Raw genomic sequence first — 12,804 nt, forward strand, 5'->3', positions numbered from 1 at the left:
AAAGCCACATCTTTTCTCCCCAACGCTGACCTTACAGATAGCAGCCCAATTCATAACTTGCTAGTTAGTCACCAGGGACTTAAGCGCTGGTCAAACTCAAGCTACTCTGTGGATGAAAGATGGGGCAGTCTTATGTAAAGATGGACAACTTTAGAAACCCTATGAAGAAAGTCTACTCTGTTCTACAGGGTCCAGCGCCCCTCGGAAGCAACAGGGCACCAACATTTGCTAGAGTAAAATTTAATTTGTAGATCTTAAGAACTTGTTACCATTATTGTGCTGTATATATAGGCACATACAGGAAAATCAGAATTCACAAATCCAACTACTTAAAGAAGTATGTAGATTAATTAAGGACATGATGTTTTAAATAGCAAGCTCATTTAGTATATTGAGAAAATTTTTATTTTACAATTTTTTGAGGTTTTATATTCATTGTGTAGAATAATTGTAATATTTACCAGCACTTTTATTTATTGGTCTTGCATGTGTGGGGGCATTACCATTAAATTTTTGAAGATTGTTTTAACATTCCCCAAATCCAATTTAATTACAGAGAGTAGTTTTGCACAACGATTTTTTATATTACACCTTCAATTTTTTTCCTAATTATGATTAAATAAAAAGAATTTTTTTGGAGACCGTATTTTTTACATTCATTTCTGACCTTATCCGGTGACTTTTTTAGGCCATGGTTCTGACTCTTATTCAGAGTTTACTATGATTTGTGCTTTAGCCCCAAACTATCAACCTGCAATAATATTCACCACTGTGTTTACTTCAGGGTACTATTAAATATAGTAATTTTATCCCTCTTACATGAAAATCGAAGGAATATCTCTCAGGAGCAATCGCATTTTTAAACCTTTCCTTTGGATTCTCTTGAAATTACATTTGACAAAGAAAGTTACATCAAAGACAATGACATCCAGAACAAAATGTGATTTATTGACACCAGCCCATCCCCAATATTCGGGCAAAGGAACCATCTCCATGAGTTGGTGTCTCCACTAGTCTTTCTCTTAATAAGGGAGCAGGTGTACAGCAAAGATTCTAAACAGGGTCTATGTCATCATGCCAACGAGGGTGGCAAGTCTTTATACAGAATATTAGCAAGGGATTTAGTTTTCCAATTAAATGTTAGCAAAATCTGACTGGGGAATAAGAGAGACTATACCTCAGAAACATTTCTTTAAAGTGGTAATTTTAATAAAGAGAAACCAATTTAAAAAAAATTTTAGGGAAAAGGAATTTGTTCTTTATTTACCCCCATTACAAAATGCTGGGTGATACTTTCATAAGTGTCTAGAGGGCAGGCTCATCTTGGTGGATTGGCATGAAATTAAATCTGTGTGATATTATCTTCCATTTTATTCTGGTCCTGGCATTGGCTTTGGATCTCTTGATAATGAAAATAGGAACAGAGCAGAGCTTGTATCCCGAGGGTCTAAAGCTACTTTTGTTCTCTGGAATCTGTGTGGCTCTTTCAGTCCCTAGTCTTCCTTTGCCAGGCTGTTTATACACCAGAGTGGTGCTGCACATCCTAAGAAACTGGATTCTGGTTGGTTATTTACTACCTCAGTGAGAAACCAAATTAAAAACAAAAAGTCAAGTGGTTTGATCAGTAAAAGCAGAAGCTAGTTTTTTTTGGGGAAAATAAATGATCTTTTCACAACTACAATCAAGGTAAAAAGAGGGGGAAGCACCTAAAATTAGGAACAAAAAGAGCTTAATCACAAATATAGAGGGGAAATATTAAAAGCAGATTAAAAGGAATTAACAAAGAAGAATTAACAGGTTGACAGCTAACATTTCAATAGCAACCATGGAACCAAGAAGACTTCATGGTGTAAGAAAAAAATTGTCGCTCTTAATGTCCATATTCAGCAAAAACATCTTGGACAAATAAGAGTGGATAGAATTAGGGCATTTTCCAGCGAAACAGAGAGAGTTCATCATTAATAAAAGTCATTCCAAAGAATGTGTTTTAAGAAAAAGGAAGATATCCCAGATTCATGATCTAAGGTAAATAGAAGCAATTAAAATAGAAAAAGCTGTAAGAATGTGGGAAATGTGAATGAACACGGGCTATAAGACACACTAATAATTTTAGACAAGTTCTCCTTGATCTGGTAGGAATATTTTAAAGTAAGGAATTAAAGCATATAATAATAACATGAAAATAAAAAAATTAAAACATAAAAGTCATAAGGGGCGTTAAATGAAGTTAATCTTACCTAAGAGGAAGGTATCTCTTAATCTTAGACTTTGCAAGCTCAAAGATACATGCATGATATTTCCAGGAAAGCCAAAGAAAATATAGTTTCCAAACTAGTATATGGGGGAAACAGAATGATAGAGGATAAAGAAAATAAACATACAAAACTCAAGACAAAAAGAAAGCAAAAAAAGCAAACTTAAAATAACTACATCAAATATATATAGATTGTATAAATCATTGAATTGTTTAATATGTGGATGTCAATAAAACTATTAAAATGTTTAAGAATTAAAAAATAGAATAAATGAACTCTAAGCTCCAGGTAAAAAAGAACATTTTAAAACGGCACTATAAAAGGCTCACTAGATGGTGTTCAAAAAGAGACAAGTGGAAAGCATTTAACTGCTTGTGAAACTACAGTGATCTCAAAATAAAGTTTAATAAGTGAAAAAAACAAACATAAAAAGAAATACACGCTAGAGGTTACCAGTAAGTACCCAAATCAGTTCTACTGAAAAGAATGATTAACCATGGACAAGCTGAGTTAAGAGAAAGGGGATGGAGAGATACAAGTAGTCAAAGAAGTGAAAAAGGAACCAATTATATATGCTTCAGACATTAAAGATAGTGTTTTTAACAACTCTGGGAAATTAAATATTAAAACTGAGACAACAGAACAGAATTCTCTAAATATGTAACTTGCTAAAAGTGAAATGTAAAGGGAAAAAAATCTAAATAATCCTGTAAACACTAAAGAAATTAAATCACTAGTTCAAGTTCACAACTATCAAAACTTCAGGCCCAAGAGGATTTAATGGTAAAGTCCACAATTGGTTATCCACAAGAGAATAACACTAGATTGCATCTATACTGTACATTACACGCAAATATCAATTTCAAATATAAAATATAAAATGTAAACCTAAACTTTTGAATATAAAAGAATTTCATTAAACCCTTGAGGTAAAGATTTTTTTAGGTCACAAAAAGCACAACCTGTCAAGGAAAAGGCTTGTGATTAAATGATTTTAAAATTAAGAATTTGTTCATTAAAAAAAAGAGAAAAGTTTCCAACACATTTAACTACTAAAGAGTTAATAGTCCAGAATGCAAAGGTTTATGGCTCAACAACTCACTAAAAACAGACAAAGAACATGAGTTATAGGGGAAAAATATTAATTACCGTATATGTGGTGAAAAACTGGGGTTCGGCTTATACACGGGTCAGTGGGATGAATGGATGTCATCTGGTCAAGCCCGACTAACAAAAGGAGGAAATCTCACGAAGCCTGACAGAGAGTTAATAGCAAAGTGGGTTCGAGATGCATGGGAAGACATTCCAGAAGACATGGTGCGACGTGCCTTCCAGAAATGTAATATTAGTAATGCTATGGATGGCAGTGAAGACTGCGCTTTGTATGAAAATGACAGCAGCGATGGTGATGACGGCGATCTCAGTGAGGACAGCGTCTATGATGACCTCACACCAGCTGAAGCTCTGCATTGGGATACGGATGATGATGAGGAATCCAGTTTTGAAGGATTTTAAGTCTACCTTTTAGCATGGTTGCTGATTGAGCTAAGGGAATAGTACTCTTAAGGTATCATTGTTGATACCTTATTGTTTTTGTTGAACCTATTTTCCACTTACTGGGCTGGTTTACTAATGTTAAATGACCTTTAACAATAGGAAAAGACCCTCAACTTCAGTCATAATGCAACACAGTTTTAAATTGAGATATTTTTTCACCTATCAGATTATTGAAAATACACAAGTTTGGAGGAAAAAAATACTTTAAATTAAGCAATTTAATTTAACAAGGGAAGATGGACAAAGGTTAAATCAAAAAGTTTTGCTACAAAAACATAGAAACATTTATCAAACAAATTATGAAAACGTAAAGCTATGACTTTTCAAGATCCTCGATCGAGGATTACACACTTCTGAAGGGGGTGCTTTCACTCCCTTCCCTGGAGAATTCTGTGCTCTGCATGTCAAAAAAAAAAAAAAAAGACAGTTCCAGAATCCTCAACGGGTGTAAATCACATTCCTGTTAAATATTCATTGAGTCTGAGGACCAAAAAGAAGTCTGATGGGGCAAGACAGGGGCTGTAGTATGGATGGAGTAAGATAAGAGCACCCAGGAAAATTCTCCAAGACAATCCTTGCTATTCTCAAGGAATGAACAGGTGCGTTGCCATAAAGAATAATGTGCTCAATGACAGAGAAAAATATTACTCAGTAAAACCCCGGCTTTCTCCTTGCCAAGAGTTTCCCCGTGATCATCCTGTGTACCTCTGAGAAATGCCATCTGGAGTATTCCCATCGAGTGCCCCTTTGGTACTTTCAGTCGCCTCGGATGCCAAAAGAACAAACAAACCTGTCTTGGAAGAAGTATAGCCAGAATGCCCCTAAGTACTCTGGACATGTTATCAAGAGAGACCATCCTGGAGGAAGATGTCGTGCGTGGTAGAGTTATGGGGCAGCAATAAAGAAGGCCCTTCACAAGATGGATTCACACAACCATGGGCTCAAACACAAGAACAATTGTGAGGAAGGCAAGGGACTGGGCAGCGTTTGTTCTGCTGTCCAGTGTCCTATGAGCTGGAACCCACTCAACGGCACCTAACAATCACGCCTGCTTTGGAATCTTAAAAAAGAATCGCTACAACCCCAGCTGACCTCTTTGCTGTGAATTTAATTGGCCCCTAGAAAGCCATTGCTTTGAATGGACCTTGCTTTCTGGATAATATTAAATCCAAGATTTGTGTCCTTATGATTTCTTGCATAAAATCCTCTTCATTAGCTTCCATCTCTTTAAAAAGACTGAGCTAGCTGACCTTCACACAAATCTTTTGGGACTCACTGAGCTAAAAGCTTGCTGACACCTAGATGTCCACTTAAAATTGAAAATGCAGAACAAGAACTATGATCCAGAAATTGGTTCAATTTCTGAGTCTAACATCAAGTCTAATGAATAAGTCAGGATCTAAGGTCCAGTTTCAGATGTGAAGTTCATGTTTGGGGTCTAGGTCGAAGAACAATAGTTAGGAAAAAGATACAGATTTGAGGTTTATGGCACAAGAATTAATTTCTACATTTAAAGTTCAGGTACAGGACTGGTTGAAAGTTCTCATCTGAAGTCCAGGCCCAATGTCCATTAAAAAGTTGCTCCAGGATTAGTTCAAGGATTAAAGTTAAAATCTAGGTTTAAAGGAAATATGTTCCAATGTCCAGCACAAAAGTGCTATGATCTAAGATCTAGAGCCGAAGTCCTAGTCTGTTTCATGCCCAAGGTATAGTTTCAAGACCAAGCTCTTCCACTATACATTACTACCAACCCCCACCCACACCTACTCGTTGTCCATCCTGCCTAAACACATTGAAAACTTAGTTTCTCCCTCATACCACTCACAACTTATCTGATGTGTCCAAAGGACAATACTTATTTAATCATTCTATCAATAAATCCATCCATCTGTCCAAACATCCGTCCATCTTTTACCCAGCTTACGCGTCTATTATTCTTAGTGTGTTAATGGAAAGTTGGAAAAGGGCAAGTCTACTGATTTCCTTAACAAGAACCCCTATCATGTAGTTATTTAAAGGTGCTTCTGAATGAACAAAGGAGGGATTTATTTTTCTTGTTCTTCTCTTGTAGTTTGTGGGTCCCACATGCACACACGCGTGGCCTAAGGGCAGAACCACACTCATAATTTGTGGATTCACAGGTGAAACATATTGTGGCCTTACTTTTTAAGTTGTAAGAAAAGTTAAATATTTCCACATCAAAAATTAGAGAAAAATCTTGTTGTCTTGTTATCTACATTATAAATGAATGACTAAAAAAAAAAAAAAGAAAATGCGAAACCAAGGAGAGTTCAACTTCAGTAGGTATCGCATCAATGGAAATTGTACGGGCTCCTCCTACCAGCTTCTGGGCTTCAGGCCGTCTCTTTAGTCCCCGAGGTTAATGGTTTTTGCTCTTGGCTCATCTTTGAGTTCTTTCCAGCCTACCTTAAAATACTTGACCCATCCAAGTACTGCTGTCTTACATACGGCAGAATCCTGTGAACATGCTGCAGATTCGATGATCTGAAGTGTCCAGTTGAGTTTTGTTAAAAATTTGCTATTAGCCCTGACTGCAAAACCAGTTTGTTTCCAATGGCACAAAAAGCATCCTTTTTTTTTTTCTCTTTGAAGGCCTCTAACAAAACCAAGACACTGGAATTACTGAGAGAACTTCTCTGCATCCATTCACTGACGTCAGATGCATATTTAAACACATTGTTTACAATAAACGCATGCATGTTTGAACTGGAACCCTAATAGCAATGCATTTTCACCTACCCTCATAAAAAGACATAAATGTATAGAAGGAAACAAAACCACTTAAAGGAAAACAGAAATCCCTGGGTGGTACAAAGAGATAATGCACTCAGCTATCAAATGAAAAGTTAGTGGTTCGGGTCTACCCAGAGACATCACAATGGAAAGCCCTGGTGATCTTACTTCTTAAAAAAAAAAATCAACCAGTGGAAATCCCACGGAGAACAGTGCAATTCTGACATATGTAGGGTTGCCATGAATCGAAGTCGATCTGACAAGAACTGGTTCGTTCACTGGTCTTAATAGAAGGCACGGTGGTACAGTGGCAGAATCCTCACCTCCCATGTAGGTAACCCGGATTTGACTCTCAGCCAATGCACCTTCATCAGTCTGTCAGGGATGGCTTCCTATGTGCTATGAGGCTAAAAAGGTTTTAGGTGGGCTTGCTGACTGAACGAACTGAGGAGAAAGGCCTAGCACCCTAGTCAAGAAAACCAGTCATTGAAAACCCTATGGATTGCGGGATGGCAGAATTTCATTCCACTGAGCATGGGCTTGTCATGAATCAGGAGCAGCCATGCATCACAAAAATAAGTGACAGGGAAGAAGCTTTGGGCTGAATGCTGTTGTTTTTGTTAAATGCCATCGAGATTCCCACCCACAGTGACCCTAGGCATAACAGAACAGAAGACCGCCTGGTCCTAATTGTTTCTCTGCCGGAGCCCATTGCTGCAGCCAAGGGGACAATCCCGCTCTTTGAGGTCCTTCATCTTTTTTCACAGGTTAACTACAGGGAAGAAAACCATGACTGGTGGCCAGAAAATGTGGAAGAAGGAAAGCCATATCTGATCAGGAAACCAAAAAACAAGTGAGAGCAGCATAGGCAAGACTTCACCCTATCAAAAGTGAGCATTTGCAAGTCGTGGAAAAATGGGACAATTGTGTCAAATTCCAGCCCTCACTATGCACCACACACACACACACACACACGCGCGCACACACAAAAAACCTCTTACAATTTACTTACAAGTAAAAATAAACTTCCCAATAAAAAACATTGTTAAATATTACACAGCAGAATACAGTGGGTGGACTATTAACATGAAAAGTTGATCAACTTCTTTAAATAATCCAATCAGAAAAAAATGCCATTTATGGGGCACAAAAGTGGGTAAAGGGAGATAGCGGACAATGTAAGATATGAAAATAGTAATTTATAATTTATCAAGGCTTCATGAGGGAGGGTAGGTAGGGAAAAATTTGAGGAGCTGATACCGAAGGGCTCAAGTGGAAAGAAAATATTTGGAAAATGATGGCAACATATGTACAAAAGTGCTTGTCACAATGGACGGATGGATTGTGATAAGAGCTGTAACAGTATACTGCTTCATTTCTCCCAAACAAGCAAAAAATATTAAGTGTGATAATGCCGTACATGCGTGAAGAAAATGAAGAACAACGGAAGGTTGCGTTCACCACAGGTGGAGTGTACTCTCAATCAGAACAACCATCTTGGAAAAGATGGTTACACTATCTGACAAAGTTGAAGCAACACAAACCAAGTCACTTCCAATGAGCTAGGTCCAGCCTATAGTGACCCCATCTATGTAGGTTTCCAAGACTCTAAATCTGCGTGGGAGCAGGGTGCCTACTTCTCTCCCAAAGAGCAAGTGGCAGGTTTAAACCGTTGACTCCATGCCCAACCCCTAACCAGCACTCCCAGGGCAAGTACTCTAAAGGAAGCCTGTGAGAGCTGAGGCTCAGCAGAAGGGCCTTGTTTTCCTGGGTCTCACATTGCTCCTTTTGGTAGAAAATATTTGAGTTTTCCTTCTTTTCCACGTTTCCGTCTTACATAATTTCCAGCTTCATCAATTTCATTGCTGATATACTTAGATATTACAAACACGAAGAAGAGCATTATTGTCTCTTTATATAGAATAAAATACAGCAGTTGTTCCCAGAGTGGGGGTGTGGTACCAAAAATGTATAATCTTTAGAATATTATGAAATGTGGCATCATTTAAATCAGCTTGATTCAGGAGTCAGTATTTCCTAAATGACCACTAGATAAGTGAAAGATGCCTTTAAACTGCAAGACAGTATGGGAAGATCATTGATAAGGTTCGAAATTTTACATTGCAATCAAACATTAAGAAACTGTTAGGTTTTGATGAGTATTAAAGAATAATATATATAATTACCTGAAAAATGTATTTGTGTGTGTGAAAAATCAATTAAAATATTCCTCTTTTCCAACTAAAGGGGCCCTGTTGACATAGTGGGTTATGCAATGGGCTGTGAACCAAAAGGTTAGCAGTTTGAAACCACTATCTGTTCTGCAACGACAAAGCTTCCTACCCGCAAAAGAGTTCACCTTGGAAACCTACAAGAGCAGCTCTACTCTCAGAATCGACTTGTGGCAGTGGGTATGGTTTGAGTTTTTTCCCAACTGCAGTTCAGTAAGACCAGATTTTCTTTATACATTTTAACCAAAACACTATTAGAATAAATCTAACCAAAATCCTATTGCCAATGATTGCAATAACTCATAAGACAGACTAGAGCCTCAGGGTTTCCTAGGCTGTAAATCTTTACTGAAGCAGGATGCCACAACTTTTGTGGAGCTGATGATGTTGGGTTCAAACTGACTACCATATGGTAAGCAGTCACATGCTTTAACCCTGTGACACCAAGTTCTTTCTAGTCATTAAAGGACATATTAAAGATATTTGCAGAAGTCATGTCACTCTTCTATTATTTTTGTTTGTTTGGGAATATAGTTTTCATTAAAATGTTACTTGTGTTAAGATCTAGGTTTATGTTTTTTTAATGCATCAATATATAATTTTAAATGTTACCAATTTTCCTATCTAATATGGTTTCAAAAGTGGAAAAAAGTCTGAGACCAGAAAGCTTCTTAATTAAATGCTTCAGCATGGATGAATTTCTAAAACATAATGCTAAACAAAAGCCATCTCAAAGTATAGTATGATCCTAATGAAAACTCAAGAATAGACAAAAGTAAACAATATGCTAGTTAAAGGCACATATATAAGTGTTACAAAATATAAAGAAAAGCATGACAATAATTAAGGCAACATTCAGAATGCCCGTGGAGGAAATGGGAAATGCACACAGAGGGCTCCTAAGGAACTTGTAGTCCTATCTAATAAGTGAAGCACACAGATTTTCTTTTCCAATTGCATTTCAATGGCACATTTCACAATAAAGGTTTTAAGAACAGAATTAGGGAGGTATGTATACCTACTCCGGAGAAAGAAAAATGCCAAGGGATCTGTAAAAGTTATATCCTAACAAAAGTTTTGGTTTTTATAAAGATGATTCTAAATTTCATGAAAGAGAAAATGCAAAAGCACTTTTTTTAAAAAAAGAGTACCAAAATGGGAAGGAGGGGGAAAAATGAGGAGATGACACCAAGGGTTCAAGTAGAAAGCAAATGTTTTGAGAATGATGAGGGGAAACAAATGTACAAGTGCTTGACACAAAGGATGTGCATGGATTGTGACAAGAGTTGTACAAGCCCCCGATAAAATGATTTAATTATTAAAAAAAAGAGTACCAAAATAAGTTATAAAGCTACCACCATCAGAAGCGTGGCTACAACTAACTGGGTCAAAGAAGAGAAAGGTGCTCAGGCCCCTTTTTAAATAAACGAGCAAAAGAAACCGCTAAATATCAAGTTTTCTTACTCACCAAGGACAAATAGAATCAAAACAAGATATTCTTTTCAGTGAATAGTTTACAAAGTATAAAAATAATACTATCCAATGATGGTTAACAGGGAAAAAAGAAACATACTTTTTGAGAATGAATAATAAAAGGTGTAGTCATTTGAGGTCAATTTTAAAATATTATTTTCCAGCATTCTCATAATTCATCAATTCTATAGAAATAAAATATATACAACATTTCAAACATGGTCTTTTCTTAAATTTAATTGTGGATAAACAGTTTCACCTTTTTCTCTGGCCTGCCATAGATATTTATTGAAGGTATTATTTACTCACTCAATTCTACAAAGCAGTTTTTCAACGTTAGAGTATTTTTTACACAATATGGGACATTTGTTTTGTTACAAACATGATGGGTAGGATTACTACTAGTTTTACATCCTATAGTATTAAAATACTACGTTTTTTCTCTCATTGGATTCCATTCTTTTTTTTAAAAGATTCCATTCTAATGCATTTCTTGGAACTCTATGGGATCTCTGTGATCACTAAGGGCTATCCACCATAACACCATATAACAGGAAGGCTCGAAAAGTTTGTGGACAAATTGAATTAAGAGGTAACAGAAATTTCCCAAGAAATTTTTTGAAGCCACCTTGTACTTGGGACAGTACTTTCAATAAACTTTATCATGCTAATTTTATCTTTCAGGAAGAACAAAGAAGGATAAAGGAGGATCACTTAATTTTATGGAAGGGTATTAAGAGATATTTGAGGATTTTCTAAATACTTCCCTCATATTTTGAGATTCAGCCACCACGTTTTCCCACAAAATGCTTCCTACACCTTCAGACGAAATGGTAACTTGCATAGACCAAAATATGACATTACGCATAGTTCTCAAATTATCTTCCTAGTGCACAGTCCTCTTCCTTGTCTACTTACTTTAAATAAGTCAAGCACTTCCCTCCAGTCTCTTTAGAAAGAAACAATCGTGGCAGACTTTTGTAAAGAACCTGTAGGCGAATTGTGTAATCAACTTCACTGACAATGCACTGAAAAGTAGATGCGGCTGAGTTGGAGAAATGTTTTGTTGTGTATATTTTCACTGCTATATGTATTTTTAGAGAAACCCGTAGGAAATTATTTTCTACGCGGTCGAAACGCGGCAGGGAGACGAATTGGCCACGCGCTTAATTAAAATATCCCTGAGGATGAAGCGGTCCTTTGGCACATCGCTTCAAATTACCCTTCCCAAAGGTGAGAGATGATTCCTGAAGCTCTGAAAGAACCTGCAAAAGGATGACTTCCTAGAAACACCCGAGATCCATTTATTAGCAGCGAGAACGGCTACAGGTGCCAAAAAGCTGTAAACTTCACAAAGCAGAGCGGTACCGACCGCTCGCACTCGGAGCAGCTGCGCGTTCCTCGCGCATCCAACAAGCGAAACCAATCGCTTTTGGAAACTATCACTGCAAAGCTCCCTCCGCTCAGCGGCCACCACAAAAGCCTCAAGCAGCTGGTGCATTCAACCTGGGGGGACTGGAGGGTCCCCTTCCTTCCAGGGGGGGCTACACAGGTGCCCAAACGGATGGAGTTTTCTTTTACCTGCACTGGGTGCTGTCGCCGCCCCTGAAGTCTTCACTTCATTGCATGATTTCTTTCCCATGCTTTCAGATGTCCGCTCTTCTCCCACATGGGTTTCCCGTTTTGTTTTGTTTTTAATACCTCCAGGGGCGACTCTTCCTTCTTAGCAACGAGGACGTGGAGGAGCTTCTGTACTTTCTCCTCCTCCTTCAATTCCCAACTCGCGCGCTCAGCTTCCAAGTTTCCAAACCTCTGCAGAATGTTCCCTCAAAGGGCCCCCGAGTCGCAGTGCACCGCACGGACTGCGTGGCTGGGCCCAGGGCGCCGGGAGGACACGACTCCGAGAAGGGGGGCCGGCTCCGGAGAGAGGGGAGCCCCCAGTCCGGCTGGCGGTGGCCGAGCCTGGGTCACCCCGCTTCGGTGTCCCCAGGTGAAGAGACAGACGGACTGGCGGGTCCGAGAGTCCGAGCTGTGAGGTCCGCCGCGCTCGCCGGCAGCACATCCAGGTCTTCCGAGATCGTTTATATAAATTTTTTTTCTCTCTCTCTCTCTTCATGAAAAGGAAAGAAGCCCCTGACGCTCCTCGACCTGAAGGAACATGTCGACTTTCTCACGGACGCGCTCAAGCAACCGGAAGTAAAACCTCGCGGCCGAAGGGGGCGGGGCGGCAGGGGGCAGAGAGAAAGTGAAAACTGAACTGCGGCGTCAGCCTGAGGAGTCCCGACCAATCACGGCGCCTCCGCGGCGCAGGCGCGCCTCGCGCTGCGCGGACACGCGGCACTGGGCTCCCCCGTCTGCGCAGGCGCGGGGCCGCCGCGGGGCCGGGCGTCGGAGACCCGCGTCGACAGCCCGCGGCGAACCGGAAGGGCGGCACCCCGGGAGGCTCTTCCGGCGGCTGGCGGCTCCGGATCCCGGGAAAGATGCCCAGCGGGACGCGTGCTGTCCGTGTTGGACTCCCAGGGCTTCGGTGCTTC

General features: G+C 39.2%; 1 protein-coding gene across 3 annotated transcripts in view; it reads right to left on the reverse strand.

Moving 5' to 3' along the window:
* Positions 1–12,471, reverse strand: part of TASOR2 (transcription activation suppressor family member 2) — an 86,841-nt gene extending 74,370 nt beyond the window's left edge. For all 3 annotated transcript variants that reach the window (XM_075552430.1, XM_075552431.1, XM_075552432.1), the window contains exon 1: positions 11,852–12,471. The gene's annotated coding sequence lies outside the window, so the exon portion shown is untranslated. The remainder of the gene's footprint in view (positions 1–11,851) is intronic.
* Between the last annotated feature and the right edge of the window lie 333 nt (positions 12,472–12,804).

The sequence above is a fragment of the Tenrec ecaudatus genome, chromosome 6 (assembly GCF_050624435.1).
Source record: "Tenrec ecaudatus isolate mTenEca1 chromosome 6, mTenEca1.hap1, whole genome shotgun sequence".
Classification (NCBI taxonomy): Eukaryota; Metazoa; Chordata; class Mammalia; order Afrosoricida; family Tenrecidae; genus Tenrec; species Tenrec ecaudatus.